At 39.3% G+C, this 22,466-nt stretch overlaps 1 protein-coding gene across 6 annotated transcripts in view; it reads left to right on the forward strand.

Annotated features, from left to right (window-relative positions):
• The window catches only part of LOC111866069 (probable G-protein coupled receptor 139), a 65,228-nt gene that overhangs the window by 18,710 nt on the left and 24,052 nt on the right, over positions 1-22,466 (forward strand). For 4 of the 6 annotated variants that reach the window (XM_023854618.2, XM_023854620.2, XM_023854615.2 and 1 more), the window contains exon 2: positions 10,629-10,737. The exons of the other annotated variants lie outside the window; for them this stretch is intronic. The gene's annotated coding sequence lies outside the window, so the exon portion shown is untranslated. The remainder of the gene's footprint in view (positions 1-10,628; positions 10,738-22,466) is intronic. 6 annotated transcript variants of the gene reach the window in all.

Consider the following 22,466-nt stretch of genomic DNA (forward strand, 5'->3'; position numbering starts at 1 on the left):
GTAAGACTTACTAACTGCCTGTTTACGCATAGAGGAATTAAAAACTCATGAAGCATCCCCTATAAAAGCAAGAGAAACGCCGCTATGAACAGAAATCTCGGATTTCAAATTTACTTGATGTGGTTTCCTGTCTTGTAACTGAATTAATTTAGCTCACACTAAATAACTTGCTCCCAGAAGCACTAATTATATATATATATTCCTAAAGGTCTAATTATTCTAAACAAAATTAACGAAATTATAGTTAATTGATCCTACGCCTGAATTTTGGCTACTATAACGTCCCAAGTGGAATACTGATTAATTCTGCGGAGAAGAAATCGTCAAATATTTCGTTTCTCCTTCCTTCTTACGCCCAAATATAAAAAAAGATTCAAGAACACAACATCAAAAGCAATTCGATTGAAACTAAGCATTTGCGTAAGTTAGGCTAAGTAAAGTCTCCTCTTTATGTCACTTTGAATCGTCTCACCTGCTAAGTACAACAAAAATTCTTACTCGTACACGGCATTTACTTCCGCAGTATATAAGTACGTAAATATAAAAATCAGTAAGTCATTACTCAAGCATGACTAAATGACTCATGTGGTATCATTTGAAATTCGTCAAATCTTCTTTTCCAGCGTCATCAAATTTCATCAAGTCCTCGATTCTCTTGCTTTTGCGTTTCTCCCTTTTTCCTTTATGTTACGGATGAACACTTTTGAGCGGAGGCACTCACATTGTGACTGTACGCTTTACTAACTTCTTGACAATTTGTGGAGCCCGGGTAGCGCAGTCGGAATAGCTGGTCGAAGCTGAAGTCCCGGTAAGAGCAAAAATTGTCTCCTCTCTCCGTCAAGTAGATTGTCTCTGCTGCTCACCCGTCCGCCTGTCCAGTGAGTACCAGGGGCTGTGTCCCAGGGAAAAAAGTGGCCGGCGCGTAAAGCCCACCATTCACCTCCAACTGCTGCCGAGTTTAAGAATATGTGGATTTATACATCTACTCCCCCATACGTCTTCATGGCTTAATGCTTAATTAGCTAAGCACAGGGACAGCTTTACATTTTTATTATCATATTTTGTCAGTTTTCCTTATAGTAAGCTCGTTGTTCACACACAACAATGTGACTTCTTCGCATTCAGCTCTGCATAGAACTCCAATGGATGTAACAGTATTACCTTCGTCAGCAAATTAGTTTTATGTTTCTGTCTCTTTTATGTTTCTTTCACACACATTACCTCCCTAGCCGTCTTTACTTACTCACTTCTACATGTTTATCCGAACTTCAGTTTCTCTGATGCTCTTAGTTAAACCAAACCAATTCTTTCCGTCTCCCATCTTCATTTGTCTCTTTTTCTTTTATTCCATGTTTCATATTAATTGCTCCAAATTGACACTTCTCTTCTTATTTAGAATTCAATATACATAAATTTTTTTATTGCTAGTGGGGTGGGACTAAGTCCCTTGTACTGCGGCCACTTCTGGCCTATTGTACCAGCCCCAGATGATAGGTGAGGGTGATTGTGGAGCAATTGGCGGAATGAAGATTGGCAGGGGAAACCGAAGTACTCGGAGAAAACCTGCCACTTTGTCCACCACAAATCCCACTTGACCAGACCCGGAATCGAACCCGGGCCGCCGCGGTGAGAAGCTAGCGACTAACCGCTTGAGCTAAGGCGCGGCCAATATATAAGTTAGTTAGGCATTTACAAATTTGTCATTTTTTATTGCAGCTACCTGTTTAATTGAAGACAGGTATATGTTTTCTTTCATCGGTTGTGTACTCCGTCGTTAGGACAGTGACCTCGCTTTGTTACTTCCTCTATCCTTATTTAACAACAGACATGCTTCGCCCTTTCTACCCTTTCAACCCCTTGTAGAGATTTACACTCCTAGATTTTTTTTTTTATATTTATTAGCAATCAGAATAAATACATTCTTTTAGCTAATTTGCTAATTTAAACACCGTCCTCGTGTGCTTATTGTGTCGTGATGAGGGCTCCTCCAATGAGAGATCCTCTAACCATCAAGTAGATCTGCGGGCCATAATTTCTTTAGCCTTCTTCGTTGTTGTTGTTCCAGTAGGGGCTGCAGTAATGTATTGCTATGGTGTCCTAGTTTATCGTGATGTTTTATGCTTCTTTCTTGGATGACTTCTTTGACGAATGGTACATTGAGATCGTCATGTAGGGTCTGATTAGACACATACCAAGGTGCATTTGTGATCATCCGCAGTATTTTGGACTGTCTTCGTTGCATTATGGCTATGTTCGATTTACTGGCGCATCCCCATAGTTCGATTCCATAGGTCCAAATAGGCTTTATGATGGTCTTGTATAGAAGTACTTTACTATCTAGCGATGTGCTGGATTTACTTCCAATGATCCAATGTATGTCTTTTACTTTTAGGTCTACCTGTTTCCTTTTTTTGGTTATATGCTGCTTCCAAGTAAGCCTGGAATCCAGGTGTAGTCCAAGATACTTTACTGTTGATGATTGTGGAATTTCAGTATTATTTATGTGTACGGCTGGGCACTGCTCTTTTCTCATTGTGAAGGTGACCTGTACAGATTTGGTTTCATTAATGTGGATTCGCCACTTTTTTAGCCAACTTTCTACTTGGTCTAGATGACTTTGTAGTCTTTGCGAGGCAGTTGCTGGATCATCATGGCTGGCAAGAATGACCGTGTCATCAGCAAATGTCCCTGTTGTAGTGTAAGTAGTCGTTGGTAGATCTGTTGTGAATAGCACGTATAATATCGGGCCTAAAACGCTCCCTTGTGGGACTCCAGATTGGATGATGAAGTTGCTGGATACCTCCTCCTTAACTCGTGTTCGGAATTTTCGGTCAGATAGATATGACTTGAGTAGTCTAAAGTATTTTATAGGAAGCACCTTTTTTATCTTGAATAGGAGTCCATCATGCCAAACCTTGTCAAAGGCTTGGCTTACGTCTATAAATATTGACGTGCAGTACTGTTTGTCTTCTAATGCTTGATTAATTTTATGGATGATTCTATGTGTTTGTTGTATTGTAGAGTGATGATTCCTAAATCCGAATTGGTGTGGAGGCATCCATTCATCTGGCTTTAGGTCCATATTTAGTCTCCGAAGTAAAAGCTTCTCAAATAATTTGTTTATTATGGACAGTAGGCTTATTGGACGATACGAAGATAATTCTTTTGGGTCTTTTCCTGGTTTTGGTATCAAGATAATTTCTGCTGTCTTTAATTGTTTGGGCCAAATACTAAGTCTTAGCATAGCATTATAGATGTATGTTAGCATGACTAATCCCTTTTTTGGCAACTCTTTCATCATTTTAGGTGTGATTTTGTCAATACCAGGTGCTTTTTTGATATTTAAGAACCCAATTTCTTCTTTGATTTCTTTTGGGCTGAATATTTTTATTGTCGGAATATTTGGCGGTAATGTGGTAATATCGTTCTCAATCTCTTGATCAGGATGACTGGCATTTGGCATAAAGACTTTCGATAAATGTGCTGCGAAGAGTTCCGCTTTTTCTTTATCGCTACGAGCCCATCGATCTGGACGACCATCTATCTGGATTTTTAAAGGCGATACAGGAACTATAGGTTTCTTAGTTGACTTCACCGGTGTCCAAATGGAGTTGTCGTAGCGATTGAGGTTTCTGAGGTAATTGTGTAGTGTCAGCTCTCTGGACTTCTTGATTTCTGCTCTTAGCTTATTGGTGGCCCTGTTATACACAGTTCTGTCTGCTGGGGCATGACTTAGTTGCCATGTCTTCCTAGCCCGTCTTTTATCTGCTATAAGCTTTTTGATTTCGGTAGGGATATTTATACTTCTTGTTTGTGTAGTCGGAATTGGAGTGGCGTGTAGAGCTGCTTCTTTAAGAATGTTAATGAAATTTGTCAAGGCTATGTCTAGTTCATCAGGGGTTTTAAGACTGATGTGTAAGTTAATGGCTTGTTCTATTTTCATTCGATAATCAGCCCAGTCGGTTCTTCTGTTATGAAGCCTGGGAATGGTTTTTTTATTGACAACTTCAGTACTAATGGTAGCTATTACGGGTATGTACTCCTAGAATGTCTACGAATTTTAACCTTTTTCTTAAATTGACAAGTTGCTTACATACGAGGTCCTTGTAATTATTTTATCTTACAATATAATTGCAAATGTCAGATTTTCATTCATGTAACCGCCGAGTCTGTATCCACTTATTGAAATAAAACAGTAAAATCTAAATTTCTATAACTTGGAATGGATAACTGTAGGCATGGCTGTGAAGAGTGCTGAAAATTACTGAGTACTTAGACTTTGCCCATCGTTCGATATTCTAAGACACCAAAGAATACAATGCTTCGGAAAATAGATCTGTTCCCTTCCTGAGGAAGAGGGAAGAGACATACTTTTTTGGGTTCCTTACAAAGAACCAACCTCAAATTCAATCCAGCGATTGACGTTAGCTTTTCTAAGTGACCCAACAGAATAGGCGTCACCCCCTCATCTGAGGAAGAAAACAGATCCAGTTTCCGAACGTTATGTTCTCCAACTTTTAGAATACCCGTCGATGGACAAAGGCCAAAATCACAGTAATTTTCAGTACACGTTCAGAAATATCAAAATGTTAAACATATTTTTTCGCCTTGCTGCCTAGTTTCTGAGGGCAAATTGATTTCCTGTAAGGGTGGATTCTGTTATCATTACAGTAGAAAATATCGTTTATAAGCATACATACATATATTTTGGTACCGGTTCATTTCGTGGGATGGGCTGAGACTCAGTCCACTTGGTACGTCGGCCACTAATTGGCCTATTGTATCGTCCCCGGATGATGGGAGAATATGGAGCAGCTGATGGGATGATAATTGGCAGAAGAAACTGAAGTACTCGGAGAATATCTGCCCCAGTGCCACTTCATCCACCACAAACTCCACATGACTTGACCTGGAATCGAATCCGGGCCACCGAGGTGGGAAGCCGGCGACTAACCGCCTGAGTTATGGCACAGCTGGGACTGGTTGTTAACATATGTCTGATACACTTGATCATAGGATATTCCAGTTGATGTTTCGACAATTATAACAGTTCCTTCTTCAGGATGATGTATATATTCAGATTCATTGCAGCACCTAAAATGTCTTTAGGTTTTTAAATCTGATTAGTTCTTCATTCATCGTGTTCATAGGATTCTGTTTAAGTGCTGTTTAAGTGCCAGCGAGAAAGTAGTCCGAATCTTTTTCCTGTACGATATTTAAATATTATTCTTGCATTTGCATGAACCGGCTCGTCAAGCAATTGGCTTCAGGAAATTACAGCGCTTAGTTATCGGAGGAAACCACAACATGATCTCCGAATATGAATGCCCTGTATTTATAGAAAGCGTACACAACAGCAAGCAACTCCTACTCACAGATGGAATACCTCTTCTGCAATGGAGATGGTGCCGTTGACGCTGCAACTATTGCTAAGGCTAGGAACACACACACAGCGACATCGGTCGAACGGCAGTCGGAGAGCAAAGAAATGTATTTGGTCCCTCTAGTGTGAAAAGGAGGATGTACGGCAAAAAAATCGTAAGGCAGTTTTCCGTACGACCGATGTCGCTGTGTGTGTGTTCCTAGCCTTTAAGGGTTTCTCCAGAGATGCACCCGTACATAAAGCTAGTGTCAAATTTTGCTTGCATCCGTGTAAATTGCATAGGCGCGGGTGAACTAAATGAACAGCTACTCCTCACAAAACTTGATCGTAGTGTTCGAGAAGCAATCTTTAATTGTGTAAGTTTTAAGGTTTTCACGGCGATGACTATGAAGAAAGTCGTCTTCTGGGATCTGGCGCCGAGTATTCTTGGTTTTAATCGACGTTTCGGAGGAACATATCGCCTCCATCTTCAGGGTAGTTGAGTTGCGTGCGAATACAGATAGCTGTAGCTGTTTTGCGTATTTAGGCGATGCATATTTAAGGATGGCTTCCGCTCTACCGGGGTCAGAAATTACTCCCATCTCGTTAATCCCATGGCCCAAAAAAATAATTTCACCTCGGCAGAATAGACACTTTGTCAAATGTAGTGTAACATCTGCCCTGGTAAGCTTTCACGTTACCAGATCTAGGTGAAATGAGTGCTCTTAGGATGACCTGGATTGTACCAAAATATAATCAATGTGAAATATGACAAACCCCTTTCTCTAACTTCTCAACGCAAATTTTAATGCTCGGACAAAAGCAGATAATGCGTTTTCACAACCGCATGGGTCCCGTTTATATAGATACACCATCGAGTCAAATAATTGGACTCAAACAGGCAAAGGGGTTTATATCAGGACCCTCTGCCATAAGAACGAAGGATCTGTTGAAATAAAACACAGATCAATTAAGATAGTTGGTAGGATTACTTACTGGACACTGCCACTTAAAGGACACATTTTCAAACTGGGACTGGCAGATGACCCAATCTGTGAAAGGTGCCTACAAAAAGACGAATCAGCCACACGTATCCTATGCGATTGTGAGGCCATAGCTTACTTAAGATTTCGTCACCTGGGTCAGTTCTTCATGGAACCAAGTGACTTTTATGACCCCCCCATAAATAAAGTCCTACATTTCATTCGAAGTGTAGGATTAATAAAGTCTTAATCCAAAGGGGAAACACAAAAGATCATTGAAGGTTGTAGCGTGAGGGCCGGATATTATGGCCCATCCCTTACACACATACACACATACATGGAGTCAATTAAAAATGCAGCGTAGTTGTGCGAATTTTCGTATAATAGAATTTAGAAGTATGCGGAAATTAGATCGGGTGACGTCATTAACGTGGCTCAGTGATTTTTTTAGTGATAACTCCTTTAAAATTGACGTAGGCTCTCTGTCATGGTCAGAGTACTGATTAACCCTTCTGACGTTTACATAAGTCTCCCTATGTATATGCTCTCGTTAAGGGATTAGATCTAAAAATTTGTGACGATGGTATAATAACACAGTTATTGTTTCTCTGGACATTATCCACCATCTTGTTTTCATTTAAAACGCACATTTTGGAGACTGGATTCTGTCTTCGTCTTCCTGTGGAATCTACACAGTTGGGCCAAATCGATAGAACTAGTCTCCAAGTCCCGAGATAGGGACTAACTCTATCGATTGGGCCAGAGTAGATTCCACCTGAAGACGGAAGCAGAATTCAGCCTCCGAAATAATAAACAAAAACAGTAAAATTGATAATTATTATTATTATTATTTCTTATTTAAACTGCAAATGTGTTTTTACCCGGTGGCAATGGTACTACAATAATGCACAACACAAATAAAACACATCACACAAAATAGCACACCACACTCAAAATACAGCACACAAAACTGCACAAACAATAAAGGGCACACTACACACAACGAATACAAGGCAAATAAAATTACAACTACAATTAAATAAGTTAATATTAATAAAAATTATACTATACAGTAAACAGAAATAATAATGAAATAAGAAATGTCATGAACTGATGCACCCACATTTCAACGTGATCTTCCTCTCATTGCTCTTCACTACATTTACGCACCCTTCACATCCTCACCACAGTTTCCTTCCCTTCCTTTTCCTTCACTTCACTTCACTTCAGTTCACCTCATTTTTGGCGATTGCCTCCACATATTCACTTCGCCTTATTTATCACTTTTCTAACCATTTTCCTAAAATTTCTTGATTTACGGGAAAGAGTTCCTAACGCATCTGCAGGTAGGTGGTTCCAGAGCTAGATGGAGGAATATTTCCCGATATCTGTTCGTTGCTTTCTGCTCCTAATTTTCCTATCATGATCGCCCCTGCTCAGATAGCATGGCCTTTGTAATCTATCGCCTATAGCCTTCCAACCCCGTCCTCCCGTGCATGCATATTAATTGCTGAAGGAACTCATAACTACGAAGAAGCCTTTGGTCCACTTCTGCCGATACATCTCCCGCAGTCTCTCTATCCAGGTGATTCATAACATGGCGGCAGAAATGTGACGACGCCCCAGAATGTTTGAGGTGGTAATTTAGGCAGCGCATACAATTCCAGCATGTCAAAGTACAAACATCCGGTCACAGTAATTTCCGAAAAGAAAAACAGTCCAATCCACTTGTGCATTAAGCCGGCCCACACGTTCACTTTGGGGCTGCCCCTCTCGTACTCACATGTGACATGCGGATTTGACTGCCCCAAAGCCTGCAGTTATGCCTGTATACAACTCCATTGACATGGAGCGTCGCCTCGTCCGAGAAGCACATTTGACGGAAGAAATCGAGTAACGCATGTCCACAGGGAAGTTTGTGCGTGCTACTTGGTCACTCGATGTTAGTGCATGAATCACTTGAATCTTGTGCGGTACTCTCTTAGAAGGAGCCTTTGTGTAGCACATCGTGCACTGTTGAACGCGGTGTTTGTAACTGCAAGTTGGCAGCACGAATTGATTTGCGCGGACTTTGCTGGAATGACTCTCTAATGCAATTGACATTTTCTTCAGAGGTCCCTGTCTTTCCAGGAGATTTTACACGCAACAGACTACCTGTAGTCCTCAGTACCTTGTCCCAGAACCGAATGCTTTTCCATATAGGAGATTGACATCAATATTGCCTTCTAATGAGATACTGGACAGCTGTAGAGACTGCAAATCTCTAGCCAGAACACGCATTTAGCCTGTTCCTGTGGTGTCGATATTGTTACTGAGCTCGCCAGTGGCCACCAGCTGGAGCATGAAAAGAGCGTTCCGTGTGACATAACTCGGATACGTGTATGGCAGTTACTTTCAGAGATACACATTTTTTATTCTGTGTACCTTTCATCCGGACTTTCAGTGTTATAACGATTTAATACTAACATCACAATTTTATACTGAGCTTGTTCAATTAAGCTTTATTTATTAGATCCATTTTATTATTATCCTCCATCTGAAAAGTACAATCATGAAGATGCAATCTGCATCGAGAAGCGTGAAAACAGAGACAACGGTTTGATAACAATGCCCGTCAAAGTGTCTGGCGTGAGAAGGGTGAAGTGAGTCATGTGGGAGATTGCATCACGAGGCAATGCAGGTCATCAGGTTTTAGTAGGATGACGAGGGACACAAGAAGTGCATAAAGAATGTTGTTGGTGCAACGTCTTGGAGAACGTCCAGTTGGTAGACTGAGAAGGAAATGAAGCCATAACTTCGACAACATTAGGACATATGTAACGGAGACAATTTGTGCGGACAGAAAGGCAATGGAAGGGCTCGGAATCATGTCCTGCGGTGGGTATTGTTATTAGCGGTGTTGAGCATTCAGGTTCTGCTACCAGAAAAGTACTAAGACGGCTTTTAAAAAATAGACTACGGATGGGAGATGTAAAACAATAGATCATTGAAGGTCGCAGTGCGAGGGCCGGTTTCTATGGCTCACCCCTCATATTCATGGGAGATATATGTCACTGGCTCAGACTGTGTCCAGTTGTGGGCTTTGGTAATAGCTAGGGTTACTATGCATCCTAATTTTTCAGGACATGTCCTCATTTTCCAGGGGTAAATTACCGTCCGGGAGGAATTTACAAAATTAAGGCGAATGTCTGGAAGTTGGCCGTATTTCAATTTTCTTCTCCTTTTTGCCTAGCATCTTTGCTTTATTCATGTATCTTCTCCTTGCAAAGGGAGTATTCATTTGACTAATCGGTGTTCACTTCCGGTTCCTTAGTCTGGACTGCAGGATTGCTTCGCTTGCCTGTTGGTTTTCACATGTGTTGTAGAGTCGTTTAACATCGTGTCGTCATAAGTTGTAATCTAAAATAAGCGTGTTTTGTGATTTTAAACAATTAAGGAAATCAATAACAGGTAGGAATAGAGATACTAAATTAGAACGGTACGATATATAAGCGTACTCTTAATCTTATATGCCGATTTTTTCCTTAGCTTTTTATATCACTACTTCAAGAGAATACTGCCGAAGAGAAAGTGCAAATTCACAGACGAATTGAAGAAAAATACCCGTGTTTTCGCTCTGGTCGCGTGGAATGCGAAGCAGAATGCATGATCTGTACTCCAGGGACGTATGGCTCAATAGCCAACAAAGGAAGCGGGTATTTAAAAATTCGTATGAAGTCCGAAAAACATTCTAAGAATGTTAGAGGGGAGAGTTCTTCCGAAAAATTGACTAAATATTTCATGACTAATACCAAAATTGACGAAAATATATGTGCTGGTACGGCTCGATTTGTATGTATGGTGTCCTCATTTTTAAGTTTCAAAACATGGTAACCCTAGTACACGTAATAGCGGTGTTGAAGCTTCGGGAGCTTAGAGACTTGATAGCAAGATTCATCTTAAATGGGAGACAGGTTCTTAGAAGGGGAGGTGCATGAACTGGCTAAGAATCGTATGCAATGGTGGGCTCTCATATTAGCGCTGTTGGACCTTACGATTCTGCTACCAGAGGAAGAGTTGATTATTGCAATTAATCTTAGGCGGGTGTAGGTCGTAAGGATGTAAATGGCATGGGATCGTTTCCAGTGAGAGACTTTATTACTGGCAGTGTTGAACCTTCGGGTTTTGCTGCAGAGAGTTCGTTATGTACGTGTACACACGTGGAGAGACATACACGGTTGTGTGCCACAGATGGAAGTTTAAAAATTCTTAATAAAATTTGCGGCTTGACACTTTCTCCCCAGAAAATGGAGTGCTGGCGCCAGAGGTGCTTTCTGACCGCCGCAACAGGAAAACAACAGGTTCGCCTTGTCTCCTATGTAGCCCATCTGTAATGCAGTTCCTATGGTACAGGTACGTAAAAAAATAAATTTATCTATATTCGCCCTTGCAACTGAGAAAGACTGCCATTTTGGTTTCTTTATATGGTGAAGAGACCGCCTCTGTGGTCTAATTGTCAGAGGTCCTGGGTTCGATTACCGACGCTACTAGATTTTCTGAGAAGTAGCGGATCGAGGTCCACTCAGCCTCGTGAGGATAACTGCGGAGCTCTTTCAAAGAAATAGCGGTTCCGGTCTAGAAAACCGGATTAACTGTCGTGGGGATTCGTTGCGCTGACCACGTGACACCATCTATCCGCAATAGTTGGCACCAACTTCGCCGACAAGCGGCGATCCCTCGGTCGGTATAGTTCGCTTGCGGACTACAGACCACGGAGTTTGTTTGGTGAAGAAAAATAAATTTGTTCAATGTACGAAGTTTCAATTATTTAACTCTCTAGAGTGCTGTACCGACTGCTCTAACATTGAAGACTGTAGGGGTTGTACTTACTGTGTTTCTGAAATTGCGTCACCATCAGATAGTAATGTAAATCCCCATGTCGTCATTACAGAAATAGCTACATTTTATATTAACGTAAAATGGGACCTCAAATCAACGTGTCGTTCAGTAAATGGGGGTTTTCTTCCTTAAGATGACAAACCCACAAATATGTCTTAAATAGAAAATGCGCAGAATTTCCAAAGGCGTTCTTTTCAGTTCATTACGATTACGTGCTGTTTCTTTATAACATCCGAATAATGATTTCTTTTATACACAAGAAATTCAATGTAAGTTCTTGCATAAAATTGGCTGTGTTGGGATAGTGCGATTGGAATTGGAAATGACCAGCTAATTTTCAGTGAAAGTCTTTCATATCGAATTACATCTCAAAAAGATACTCGACCGTCTACACTTCTCGGTGCTCGAGGCTGATTTGGGAAGTTTATTTTTTCGCGCCTCGCTAGAGTGAGAATAGAAAACTAATCTGTATAATAAAAGTAATTTTAATATCTTAATACTATAATTTATCCAATAAAAATATAAAGTCGTAAAACAGAAAGATGACGATGTTTTATTACAAACATCAATTTAAAAAGCTTATGGAAGTACTTGTACAGGTGTCCAATCTATTGGTACTCCTCAGCTTCTCAAAGATTTCATTCCCCCAATACTTAAATTTGTCTGTGCGTGTATCTAAAGATTATATTTTTCAGTTCCTAAATTAATATTTTGATTTTTTATAATTCATAGTATTTATCATATTTTTATAAACTTTACTTAAATAGCGTATTTTCTTATCAACTGCATTATTTACATTTATTTCAAAGGATATTTAAGGCAGAGGTTAAAATATGGTTACACTGAAGTTTTTACTCGTCTAAATTAAATTTATAAGGCAGCAGTGTGTCGAAAATCGCGTATATTAAAATATGCTTCAATGAACACTTGGAACTTGCTGCGGACTTTGTTCATTTCTATAGCAGTTTCGTAATTTGGGCACCCGTTGCTTTCTGTCGCATAATTTCTCATGAAGGGAAGTAATACGCAGAAACTTAAAAAGAAAATTAGAATTTAGAAATTGTCTACGTCACGTAGCAACGCTCTTCATAGACTGAACGTTTCGATCCTGTTTCCTACATTTTTGAACCATGTAACTAAAGGGCAAACTTGACTCGGTTGAGTCTGTTGTTTCCTTATTTTATTTTGTTTGTTCAAGCAGTTGTATGATTTGTTTGTATTGTTGCATGCACATCTCGAGAACAAATGAAAAAGTTTTCTTTGCTTGTCGGTTTTATTCAGAAGTCTAAAATTGTCTTGGCATTTAAAGGAAGTGCAAAAAATTACTCTCAGTATTTCGTTAGTCAATATTTATTATTATGTAAGATTTGAGGTTTTATGGGGGTGACTATGAAGAAAGCAATCTTCTGTGGAGCCGTGTAGATAGTGTGTTAACCGACGTTTCGGAGGAACGTCGGTTAACACAATATCTACACGGCTCCACATACCAGAAGACTGTTTTCTTCAATATTTATTATTGTTTGTCTAAGATTATATACTTACATTTTTAAGATCCTTACCATGTGTATGCAAACAAACTGTTGAAGTAAGGTTTATAGCGAATAAACCCCGTAGCTATAAACTTAACGGTATGAGCGTTACAGTATCTGTATCTCATTAAACACTGTTGCTCTTGCTAGCCCTTCAATCAAACAGATTAACTGAAAGAAGAGGAATGAAAACTGAAGATTGACGATGAATTTTGAAGGTGATGAGTTTGTAACGAAAAACAATTTTTGTAAATTTCTTAAAATTTGCTCCGTGTCATTTGTTTTAATTTAAATGATCATTCCACGTCTCAAAATTTGAAGAAAATCCGCCTGTCAGGATGTAAATTATTAGCGAAAGTAACGTTAGAACTCACAGTGCATAAATAGACTCTGTGTGTACTTCCCACTCACAAGAATACACCGTATATTTTTCCTTGTCCCATTGATGATCCAGAATGAAATCCACTGAATGAAGGAAAGAAATAGAAAGGAAATATTAACAATGAATTTAAATGTGACAGGTTTATAAAGAAAAGTACAATTATTTTATCAGTCCAAAAATTTGCTTTCTCTCGTTCATTTCAATTTAATTCAACATTACAATTATCAAAGTCCAAGTATATCGGTCTATTTAGAGCAAAAATACGTTCAAAGCTACAAAACAATTAGGCAACCACACCGCACGCTCTTTTATTAGGATAAATGTAGAACTGTTGGTGTCTAGATACACGTGTATGGCTCGACAGAGACTACAGCTGTAGAATACTTAGCACAGAATAAGAAGTACTTGACTTGAACAACTTGCATTGGTCTGAATCGAATTCATTTTTCTTTTATAATTCAAAAAGTAATATTTTGTTACGCTCTCGAATGTTTACCCCTTAAGTGTAGGAGAAACGTGAGGTCATCGCAATTTAGAAAGAAAAAAAACAAACTTTTCCTTCGTAATCCTTCAAACGTGAGATAAACGTGAAAAACTCAGATCAAAGGAAGAGAAAGGGGAGGGAAGGGGAGGGAAGACAACTTCCTAAAAATTAACCTCTTGAGGACGAGATGACATTTTTGTGGCTTAAACAGACGACACACGATTTGACGTCTTGTGTCACAGAAGGGAAAGATGTCGTTCATGATCCTTGAAAGATGCAAACATAGACGAAATTAGTATTCTATGACCTCGAAAGTTGCTTAAGGATAGGTCTATCAGACCTCAGTTTACTTCTAAGATAATTCAATATCTATGCCATCTTCTTCTTATTGGTATCCTACAATTTGCATCAAAATTCAAGATCGACGACTTTTATTGGAGAAATACTTAACGAGGGGCATATATAGAAAGATCTCCTACCAAATAAACTTAGTTTCTTAATGATTGAATAATAATGAGCCAAATTATGGAATCATCACGACTAAAAGGGTTATAAGTAATAATCACCACTCCCGTTTCACGAGTCATCTTGAAATTTGTTATTTTCTTGGCCATATTTCATATAGATCTCAGGTACGAAATTTCATGAAAATTCGTTCAGCTCTTCTCGAGTTTTTCTTGCGTACAGACCGACGGAGAGACTGACATACAAACAGACCGGAAGAAATTGCGAACGCGCCTAAAATTTCATTTAAATTATTCTTCACTCTGCCCCCCTTCAACTGTGCAGCTCGGGAGCCTGCAACGCTTGCTTTTGAAAGCGCGATCCGCTGTAACCGAAGCCAACTCTTCTCCGGAGTGCATAAAAACATCTAAGTCACGTGTCACTGGTGTGAATGAATTTCTTACCTCGCCGTATTTCGCCGCTGGATATGTTTCTCCAGACATACCAGATGTTCCAAGAAGTGAAAAACACTTTAGTCTCATGGGTTCTATAACAGTCAGAATGGGTTCGTAACGCCGTTCCATGCATTCGCACTATTCAGGTATCCAAATATTTTGCCATTCATACTGATTTGGCATATCAAAATTCATAGCCAATATATTTACAAATATTCTTTCCTCCTGTTGCAAAAATAAGAGCATATCTTCTTCAAGTCCATATACACGAATCAGCACTTTTCCTCTTGGCAACCATCTCATTTCTGTGTGTAAAATTAAACCTCATATCGTGAATCAGTAGTTTTAGACAGCTGTCTGCAGAGCCGTGTCTTTAGAGGTCTTGATTTCACAGAATTAACCATGCCAACACATGGTCTAAAAGAAACTTCAATTCGAGCCGAAGAATATTTCCAACAAGGACTTTCCTACGCAGATAGGAAAGGGTAATATTGTATTTTGAGTATGTTGGTTTAGACGTGCGACGAAGGCTTTTACAGACACAATGTGGATGAAGCACAGGCGGTGCAAACTCCCTCATATGACTTCAAAGAAAGTTATAAACGTTCTGAGTAGGATTTAAAATATTGAATATATCTTGACCTCTTGTTGTTTCTAGGAGTTCTCTGCAGCTCAGAAATTGACTGATTATTTCATTTTGTGGATGAAGCGAATAACACGCCAACAGTCGTGTTTTGCAGCTAGTATCGGTGGAGTCGTCAAATTGCATAGCAAAATGTGACAATTTAAGTTAATCAGATACATCTCCGCTGCGTCGGAAGGCATTTCTTCGTTCCTTATTCAGATCTGCGACAATCTAAAGCGGAATTTTGGCAGTTTCTTTTCCCACTATATGACCGCGCATTGCCCTAGCAATGGTGTGGCACACGGACAAAATAAGCGACTCAGCTATAATAACTGGATTAATTGTGATACTATGCTTTCTGCCACTTGGCAAGAAAAAACTTTAACTTGTCGGATGGACTTATTTTCTTTTCAAAATAGTGTGTTTCGATTGCATTCCCATCATTCGTTTGAATCAGTTCGATTTTTCCCTTCGAGATGTATATGTTTTGTGGTAAAATATTATTTAAGTTTGCTCAGAAATGTGACTTGGTTTCCCAAGTTTTTGCCGCAGACAACACAGAGTGGAAGCAGAATATCTTTACCAAAAACCAAGAAAACCAAGATTATCCATGTGGGCTGCTGACGACGAACTTAGGAATTTTACGTGGCTTCATGACACTAGAGCTGGGGTTTTGGTTGATTATTTTCATATTTCTCACTCTCACAATTCCTTGTAATAAATCTGTTCATTTTAAGGACACTGTGTATAATAGTTTTTTTTTACAACGGCAGCTGCTTTCAACGAACGATGCTATACAGAAAATAATTTATGAAAAAATGAGCAAACACCAGAGCCTTGCGTGCGCAAAAGTATATATTCGCTCTTCATGAAAGACTTCGCCAGCAGACGGGATTAGGACGAGTTCATTTCCGTCAAGGACTGGGGTGAAATACTTTCAAGAGCACTGTTATGCCGCTACAACAAACAGTTACTTTTATTCTTAGCAAGTTCTGCTTCCATGTTTCAAATATAAGTTTATTATTGTGTCACAGTGACTAATTAGTAATAATGCTCATTTACAGATAATAATGCAATATTAACAATCGTTGATTTCTATTGGTTTGGATACTCGTGTTTCATTTTGTGTGATTATCCTTTGCAGACCACTAATGCGCTGTGCCATGTCAGTTGGAAACCGTCGATTTAAATCCTGATGCTAAATCACATACAGAGGAAGACGGACAGACATAGTCGACAGATTTGTGCAATAAAAAATCTGATAGGACAGTTTAAGGGTTTTTGGCTTGAGACACAAAAAATATTTTGTTTAAAAAACTCGAAATCCGTAAGTCATGCAAAAGTGTATTCTACCTTAAACATGTTTCATTCTTCTCTAAAATTTCTGTTGGAAGCGTTTTTCGCTGCAATAAATAAAGAGTTTGACCTACACGCGAATTACTCTCGAGATACTTTCGAAAGTTCCTACAGGTTTTCGTACAAATGCATTGTTATTTTCTGTCGATTTTAACCAAAACTGTGTTCCCCCTGTAAGCTTCAGTGATGATGTCCATTGTGTAATTTTAAAATAGTGTGTCCAACTGTTTATGTGTTAAGAATAGTTTGCAGGAAAATGAAATCACGAGCTCCACAAAAGGCGTTCTTTTTTACTTTATGAAGATCACCTCACAATATACAGAGTGTCCGGATGAAAGGTATCCAAAATTAAATAATTATATCTCAGAAAACATTTATTATGCACCTTTATGGGTTACACCACTACAAAGGGAACCTATTGAAGTTTTTCTGAGTATATAACTTTCTCGATAACATGATGTGGGCTGCCTTGATGACACGACAGATATCCAGACGATATTCGACCTCGTTCCACGTTACTTGACGCGTGTTCGGTGTTACCGTAGCCACAGCCTTCCTTATGCTGGCTTTCAGGTGTTGAAGGTCTTTGATCTTAACCCGGTAGACAATGTTCTTTACATAACCCCCGCAAGAAAACATCCACTGGCGTTAAATCTGGCGACCTAGGAGACCAAACGATTGGTTCATCTCTTCCGATCCATCTTCTAATCATCTCTCTGGCCAGGTGATTCCTAACATCTTGGCAGAAGTGTGGCGGCGCATGCGCGTAAACCGGGCATGAAAAAAATAAACGTATAGAGTTTTTCTTTCTGATGACACAAACCGGACCCATGTATGAAAATTAGTTTCCGAGGTATACATTTTTTATTTTGGATACCTTTCATCCGGTATTTATGATTCTGACAATATACAACAGTTATTCCTCCAAAACCTAACATGATGAGTTGGACTTTGTTGTAGAAACGCAGTTTTTTCTTGTACCCTGGGAACTGAATGTGCGTTATTTAAATGAACAGTCTTAAACGGCTAATCACGCTTCGTACAATTTTGGAAGTCCAATTAATTGAACGGATAGGCTTCAGACTGTAAGTGACCAACGTAAGATTCAGCTGCTTAATAATATTTTCACTAAAGATTTTCACCGTGGTAAATGTTACTTTGGAATTCACCTTCCTTAGTTAAGGGGCTACCGCGTCTGATTAGTAGTTTTCGTAAGGAAAATTTTGGGAGAGTACCTTAAATAGACCATTTTCATCCCCATGACTTTTCTTCTACTGCATTCCATCCAGAACTTTATAGAGATTTGGAAAGTAGATAACCAGCCATCCTACCACTAGAGAGCATTTCAAATACTCCACAGGAATGCTCATACTAAAGACCAGCGCATGTCAAAACGCCGCCTCAGGAAGTAAGAAATTCTGAAGTTGAAGTTTCACTGTTGCTTGCTTAAATCGTCCATCGAACCTGAAAACGGAGGCAGTAGTTTCCTTCGAAACGTGCATAAACTTCTCTCAGACTAGACGACTTTACATCCTTTCCTTTATATTCTTGTGTAACAGATTAATTTAGACTACCGCCAAGTGATTTTCACAGTATGACAACAGAGAACTATAAAAATCTTTCAGCTCATCGGCACATAGACACTACATGTACACGGTAATATAGATCGACTTTAACTACACTGCCTTGGAAATGGAATCGATTATTGTACGGTAGACCACTGTTAGTATCTAATTACACGCCCACGACATGTACCAGAACAAATCATTTTGTTCCCCAGTGAGCACACTGTTATGTCCCGACGATAACGCTAATGCTGATATATTTAGGGCAATGATTTCCATAAATGTCTGAAATTCGATCAAAACTGTGGGAGTTATTTTCGAGAAAATCGCCATTTCGCACTTTTGGGGGCCTATATGATAGGATCCCCTTTTTGGAAGTAGAATCTTCCTGTCCACCTGGCTCCGACCTAAGATGAAAAACTTTCGAATACCTAATATGAATAAAAACTGTCCAAAATTTTAAGCACTATCGGAGGGGACATCCGTACATAGAGACAGATGGCATTCCAGGTGTATCAGAAACGTGAAAATGAATTATAACCTTGAGATCGATATTTTTATTATCACTATCCTTTCTCATATACGTGTATGTATATATGTACGAGTATACAACGTACATGATAAAGCAAAAGAACGAAGTAAAGCCCATACATAAAACGCGCCGCGCCTAAGCTCTTCCAAGCGGCCACTTGCTTAGCCTGCGCTGGCCTTATTCATACTCCCTTCATGCATTCGTTGCAATTTTGCAACTCTCATTGACGTCTATGGTCATTTATTGCACATACTCGTATTTTGATATTATCAAAATACAAGGCAGAGGTAGAAGAAAATTTTACTGTGGTGTTAACAAGCAGGATAATGCATTACTCTTTAAACTGATCTCCCTGTGCACGTCTAAATAAACGCAAAATTTACCGCATTGCACTGTACAGAGTCGGAAATTATTTTCCCTTGCATCTATTAAAATATCCAGATCCAAGCCGTTTCAGTAGTTGCGCGATCAAACCTGAGGACAGATGCAGTCATGTGGACGCACAGCTGGTTAACTTTTCCAAGAGAGAGAGAGCGAGACAGCTATTACTGACACTTCTCTGCTAGAACCCACCGAGGAGAGAAGCTGCTTACTTCATCGTATATTTCTTCGTTGCTGAACTACTAAAAGAATCCCACCCCCCTTTTTAGGGAACCCTAAGTTTCATTGCCGTGTTCACAAGAGACCACCACTGAGACCTGTTCTGAGCTTGTTTAATTCACTCCACACCCTCACACGCTCACATGCTATTTTTCTTTCGTCAGTTATAATCTGGACCAGGATTTTGGTGATATGACGTCTTTTTTCCTTGTATCCTGTTCGATGCTCGTAAATATATAAATCCCGGAGATGAGCTGCTGGTTACAGAATCGTAACTTTTATAGGTCATTTTAGTAATTCTTAAGTTTTATGTCATTTTTTTCGGTTTGGGGGTAACTTTTCGGTAAATATTTAGACTTTAAGGGTATTTTTGTCACGTTAGCCGTTTTAAGGAATTTTTCTTCATGTATTTTCTGAAATGCAAAGAATGGGAAAGTAAATGTTCTTTCTCTTTCTCTTTCTCTTTCTCCTAAGCGCTCTACAAAGGCAGCCTGCAGCTGTACCCAGAGTACCTCCTACCACACTATGTAATAGTATGTTGTAATTCTGTCCCGTCCTTTTAGTTCGTTTTGCGGAAAGAGCTGACATTGCATATCACAAAACATTTTAAGCTGGCAGCAGAGTACGACAGCGGTCACTGACACTCCGGCCTTTTCCAAGTTTTGTGCAAAGCAATTTGCTTAGTTACACATATTTCTAGCCGGAATCCCTCGCGTTTTGTGACATACTGTTGCTCAATAAAACTCCGTCTGTCTTCAGTTTCTCGTCCTTAGCCGTACAGACAAAGATACAGTTGCCGAAAGGTTCTCAGTGTGAAAAGTTCAGCTCTGTGTTGCTCTAGAGTGATTCATTTTATCGCGATGCCTAAAGCAAAGGCTTTTTGTCATTAAAGCAGATTGTAGTTGAGTTTGGAGATGATATATTTTCCACTGAAGGTGACATTACTGTAAGATGTGTAATACAAAAATAGCGGCAGAAAAAATGTTTCAAGGTACAACAACATATCGGCCGCGACAAGCATATACGAGCAGTGCAAGTTTCGAACAAAAAGAAATCTGTGCCAATGTTACTGCAACAGTGTTCATCTGAAGGCGGAAATAAGTCATCGGATTTCTTCACAGATCTGTGCGATGCTCTGGTGTCCGCAAATATTCCCCTTTGGGCTATGAACCATAAAAAACTAAAAAATTTTCTGGAAGTAAACTGTGGTCGTTCCATCCCGGCTCAATCCACACTCAGGGAGAACTACCTTTCCAAGTGCTACAACAGTATCCTGGAAATGATTAGGAATAAAGGGCATGGGAAGAAGATTTTCGTTTCCATTGATGAGACCTGCGATACGGAGGCTCGCTACGTGGCAAACGTCGTCATTGGAACCTTGCAAACTGGCGGACCAGGTGAAGTGTTTCTGCTTACGAGTGAGGTGCTAGAATCCGTTAATCATTCCACAATTTGTAAACTCTTTGACAGGTCGATGTTTCTACTGTGGCCAGAGGGTATACGGCACGACGTCTTGCCTTTTGTGACCGATGCAGCCCCATATATTGTAAAAACAGGCACGTCAATAAAGTCGTTTTATACGAAATTGGTGCAGTTCTCATGCATCGAAATGGAAGGACAAGTGGCCTTCATAAGAGCAAATTTCAGTTCCTTGACAGAAGGACTCAAATGCTTACAGGAGAAAGGAGCAAAGACAGAATATTCCCTCGCTCTGGCGAAAAAAATAGTCAGTGATTCGGAGTAAGTGTCAGGAGACATTAGTAAAGTGGTGTCAAGAAAATTTAAAAGTGTTCTAGATCTGACAAGAGCGTTCTTCACCACTTTAAATATTGAAGAACTTGTTTCTAATGATTTGGTACACTTGAAGTACGCTTCCATTGTGTCTGCAGATGTGGAAAGGAGTTTCTCCAAGTACAAGAATGTGCTGTCGGACAATAGGCGCTCTCTCACCTTCGAGAATCTCCGCATGTTGACTCTCATCTATTGCAACTCCGAATGAGGTGGCACTTAAATACTGTAATATATACCGTATGTGTACATTTGATGAGCGTTCCAACACCGTAGAAAAAAATCGTATTATAATATTAACTTCAAATTCAATCATATGTTGCTTAGTTCTCAACATAAAAACGAGGACGAACTTAAAAGAGCAACGATGAGTTCACAGTGTTAATACAGATTAAAAATGCATTTCAAAACAATTAGTATATTTTCCATGACGTGTTATATCTTTGGTCATATTTTTTAAATAGTTTATGCAACTACACAAATAACAACACATCAACATGGGGCAACATTAGGACCAAAATTTCAGCACCCAAACTTCCACATCAATCCAAAGTGTGCCTTGGGAAGAAACAAGAAATTACGATCAGATTATTGGCATGAAAATTAGTAAATAAGAGCTACAAGACAGCAAGCAGAAACAATACGAAGCCCGCCTCCCCTTCCAGCCCATCGACACACGACTGTGGAGGGGTTTTCTCAACATCTGAGCACAACGACTAGCCAACATTCAATTCTCTTGTGAAATCTATAATTCTATACTTCTAAATTTTTACGTTTTTATAACTTTATGCTCTTTAAATCCTTAACTTTTAATAATGAATTTAATAGAATATTAGTTGGTCTATGTAGATCTATGTTCCACTTATGAACATATATTCGCTTGCAAAAACAGACATCTGTTGCATAAATATGGGTCCATATCATGACTATTAATTTTAATCACTTGAGTTATAGATCATAAAAGAGGTGCCTGATGGTGATCTAAACTATAGATCGAAACATATAGCGCGATTTACGCTTACATGAATTAAGTAAGATACATACGCCAACATCTGTTTTCTTCGTTGATGATTTTCCCCTTTCATTTTCCGTGTTGACGGCTAAAATATAAGACTTTTTTTTTGTTACTTTTCTGGATTTTTCGGTTATTTTATTGGTCATTTTAAAAATATTTTATGTAATTAAAATCCTGGCCCTCGTTATAATATTATCCTCCCATTTACGTTCAGTCAACTCAAAGAACTCTTCTTTTCAGATTTTCCGACCTGTATGCATTTTCTCGTCTCTCCCAGCCCATTTCGTTTTCCTATATATATATATATATATATCCCCCCGTTTATGAAGCTCTTCATGATGCAATTTCTGTTACTTCTAGCACCTTGCATCCAAATATTCTTCTCAACTTCCTGTTTTCAAACATCCATAGTCTTGTGTTCTTCCCTTTCAAATCCACCAATGCTGCACGCTCTCTTATCATGAGGAG

The sequence above is a fragment of the Cryptotermes secundus genome, unplaced genomic scaffold, assembly GCF_002891405.2.
Source record: "Cryptotermes secundus unplaced genomic scaffold, Csec_1.0 scaffold318, whole genome shotgun sequence".
Classification (NCBI taxonomy): Eukaryota; Metazoa; Arthropoda; class Insecta; order Blattodea; family Kalotermitidae; genus Cryptotermes; species Cryptotermes secundus.